Source organism: Triticum aestivum, chromosome 4B, assembly GCF_018294505.1.
Source record: "Triticum aestivum cultivar Chinese Spring chromosome 4B, IWGSC CS RefSeq v2.1, whole genome shotgun sequence".
NCBI classification, from domain to species: domain Eukaryota; kingdom Viridiplantae; phylum Streptophyta; class Magnoliopsida; order Poales; family Poaceae; genus Triticum; species Triticum aestivum.
Genome location: NC_057804.1, coordinates 133,612,961 through 133,617,055, shown reverse-complemented (window position 1 = coordinate 133,617,055; position 4,095 = coordinate 133,612,961).

The window sequence follows — 4,095 nt, the reverse complement described above, 5'->3', positions numbered from 1 at the left end:
ACAGGGTTGCCGTACCACTCTGGTGCGGAACGTGTCCTTGTGGACCTACGAAGTTCAGCAGTAACTTGATCCGAAGTACCTTGATCATCATCATTGTTTTCCTCTTCAGTTGGTGTGGGCATCACAGGAACGGTTTCCTGCGCTGCGCCACTTTCCCGCTCAAGAGGTAGTACTTCATCGAGTTCTACTTTCCTCCCACTTACTTCTTTCGAGAGAAACTCTTTTTCCAGAAAGCATCCGTTCTTGGCAACAAAGATCTTGCCTTCGGATCTTAAGTAGAAGGTATACCCGACAGTTTCCTTAGGGTATCCTATGAATACGCATTTTTCCGACTTGGGTTCGAGATTTTCAGGTTGAAGTTTCTTGACATAAGCATCGCATCCCCAAACTTTTAGAAACGACAGCTTAGGTTTCTTTCCAAACCATAATTCATACGGTGTCGTCTCAACGGATTTAGACGGTGCCCTATTTAAAGTGAATGTAGCTGTCTCTAGAGCGTATCCCCAAAATGATAGCGGTAAATCGGTAAGAGACATCATAGACCGCACCATATCCAATAGGGTGCGATTACGACGTTCGGACACACCGTTTCGCTGAGGTGTTCCAGGCGGCGTGAGCTGTGAAACGATTCCACATTTCCTTAAGTGTGTACCAAATTCGTGACTTAAGTATTCTCCTCCACGATCTGATCGTAAGAATTTTATCTTTCGGTCACGTTGATTCTCTACCTCATTCTGAAATTCCTTGAACTTTTCAAAGGTCTCAGACTTGTGTTTCATTAAGTAGACATACCCATATCTACTCAAGTCATCTCTGAGAGTGAGAACATAACGATATCCTCCGCGAGCCTCAATGCTCATTGGACCGCACACATCGGTATGTATGATTTCCAACAAGTTGGTTGCTCGCTCCATTGTTCCGGAGAACGGAGTCTTGGTCATTTTGAGGCATGGTTCGCACGTGTCAAACGATTCATAATCAAGAGACTCTAAAAGTCCATCGGCATGGAGCTTCTTCATGCGCTTGACACCAATGTGACCAAGGCGGCAGTGCCACAAGTATGTGGGACTATCGTTATCAACTTTAAATCTTTTGGCATCTACACTATGAACATGTGTAATATTACGCTCGAGATTCATTAAGAATAAACCATTGACCATCGGAGCATGACCATAAAACATATCTCTCATATAAATCGAACAACCATTATTCTTAGACTTAAATGAGTAGCCATCTCGTATTAAACGAGATCCAGATACAATGTTCATGCTCAAACTTGGCACTAAATAACAATTATTAAGGTTCAGAACTAATCCCGTAGGTAAATGTAGAGGCAGCATGCCGACGGCGATCACATCGACTCTGGAACCATTCCCGACGTGCATCGTCACCTCGTCCTTCGCCAGTCTCCGTTTATTCCGCAGCTCCTGCTGTGAGTTACAAATATGAGCAACGGCACCGGTATCAAATACCCAGGAGTTACTACGAGTACTGGTAAGGTACACATCAATCACATGTATATCAAATATACCTTTGGTGTTGCCGGCCTTCTTATCCGCTAAGTATTTGGGGCAGTTCCGCTTCCAGTGACCCTTCCCCTTGCAATAAAAGCACTTAGTCTCAGGCTTGGGTCCATTCTTTGACTTCTTCCCGGTAACTGGCTTACCAGGCGCGGCAACATCTTTGTCGTCCTTCTTGAAGTTCTTCTTACCCTTGCCCTTCTTGAACTTAGTGGTCTTATTGACCATCAACACTTGATGTTCTTTCTTGATTTCAGCCTCTGCTGACTTCAGCATCGAGAACACTTCAGGAATGGTCTTTTCCATCCCCTGCATGTTGTAGTTCATCACAAAGCTCTTGTAGCTTGGTGGGAGAGACTGGAGGATTCTGTCAATGACCGCCTCATCTGGGAGGTTAATGTTCAGCTTGGTCATACGGTTGTGCAACCCAGACATCTTCAGGATGTGCTCACTGACAGAACTGTTTTCCTCCATCTTACAACTGTAGAACTTGTCGGAGACATCATATCTCTCGACCCGGGCATGAGCTTGAAAAACTAGTTTCAGCTCTTCGAACATCTCATATGCTCCGTGGTGCTCAAAACGCTTTTGGAGCCCCGGTTCTAAGTTGTAAAGCATGCCGCACTGAACGAGGGAGTAATCATCAGCACGAGACTGCCAAGCATTCATAATGTCTTGGTTCTCTGGGACGGGAGCGTCACCTAGCGGTCCTTCTAGGACATATTGTTTCCTGGCAGCTATGAGGATGATCCTCAGGTTCCGGACCCAGTCCGTATAGTTGCTGCCATCATCTTTCAGCTTGGTTTTCTCTAGGAACGCGTTGAAGTTCATGTTGACATTAGCGTTGGCCATTGATCTACAAGACATATTTGCAAAGGTTTTAGACTAAGTTCATGATAATAAAGTTCTAATCAAATTATGAACTCCCACTTAGATTAGACATCCCTCTAGTCATCTAAGTGTTACACGATCCGAGTCGACTAGCCCGTGTCCGATCATCACGTGAGACGAACTAGTCATCGTCGGTGAACATTCTCATGTTGATCGTATCTTCCATACGACTCGTGTTCGACCTTTTGGTCTCCGTGTTCCGAGGCCATGTCTGCACATGCTAGGCTCGTCAAGTTAACCCTAAGTGTTTTCGCTGTGTAAAACTGTCTTACACCCGTTGTATGTGAACGTAAGAATCCATCACACCCGATCATCACGTGGTGCTTAGAAGCGACGAACTGTAGCAACGGTGCACAGTTAGGGGAGAACACTTCTTGAAATTTTTGTAAGGGATCATCTTATTTACTACCGTCGTCCTAAGTAAACAAGATGCATAAACATAATAAACATCACATGCAATTATATAGTTGTGACATGATATGGCCAATATCATATAGCTCCATTGATCTTCATCTTCGGGGCTCCATGATCATCTTGTCACCGGCTTGACACCATGATCTCCATCATCATGATCTCCATCATCGTGTCTTCATGAAGTTGTCACGCCAACGACTACTTCTACTTTTATGACTAACGTTTAGCAATAAAGTAAAGTAGTTTACATGGCGTTATTCAATGACACGCAGGTCATACAAAAAATAAAGACAACTCCTATGGCTCCTGCCGGTTGTCATACTTATCGACATGCAAGTCGTGAATCCTATTACAAAGAACATGATCTCATACATCACAATTCATCATTCATCACAACTTCTGGCCATATCACATCACATGATCAATCGCTACAAAAACAAGTTAGACGTCCTCTAATTGTTGTTGCATCTTTTACGTGGCTGCAATTGGGTTCTAGCAAGAACATTTTCTTACCTACGAATCACCACAACGTGATTTTGTCAACTTCTATTTACCCTTCATAAGGGCCCTGTTCATCGATTCCGCTCCAACTAAAGTGGGAGAGACAGACACCCGCCAGCCACCTTATGCAACTAGTGCATGTCAGTCGGTGGAACCGGTCTCACGTAAGCGTACGTGTAAGGTTGGTCCGGGCCGCTTCATCCCACAATACCGTTGAGCAAAAAAAGACTAGTAGAGGCAAGTAAGATAACAAAATCCACGCCCGCAACAAAATTGTGTTCTACTCGTGCAAAGAGAACTACGCATAGACCTAGCTCATGATGCCACTGTTGGGAAACGTTGCAGAAAATTAAAAATTTTCCTACGGTTTCACCAAGATCCATCTATGAGTTCATCTAAGCAACGAGTCAAGGGAGAGAGTTTGCATCTACATACCACTTGTAGATCGCGTGCGGAAGCTTGCAAGGTGATGATGTAGTCGTACTCGACGTGATTCGAATCACCGATGACCAAGTGCTGAACGGACAGCACCTCCGCGTTCAACACACGTACGGGACGGGAGACGTCTCCTCCTTCTTGATCCAGCAAGGGGGAAGGAGAGGTTGAGGAAGACAGCTCCACCGGCAGCACGACAGCGTGGTGATGGTGGAGAGGCAGTACTCCGACAGGGCTTCGCCAAGCACACAACGGAGGAGGAGAGGTGTTGGGGAGGGGAGGGCTGCGCCTTGGAGGGTGGTGCGGCTGCCCTCCCCTCACCCCTCTATTTATA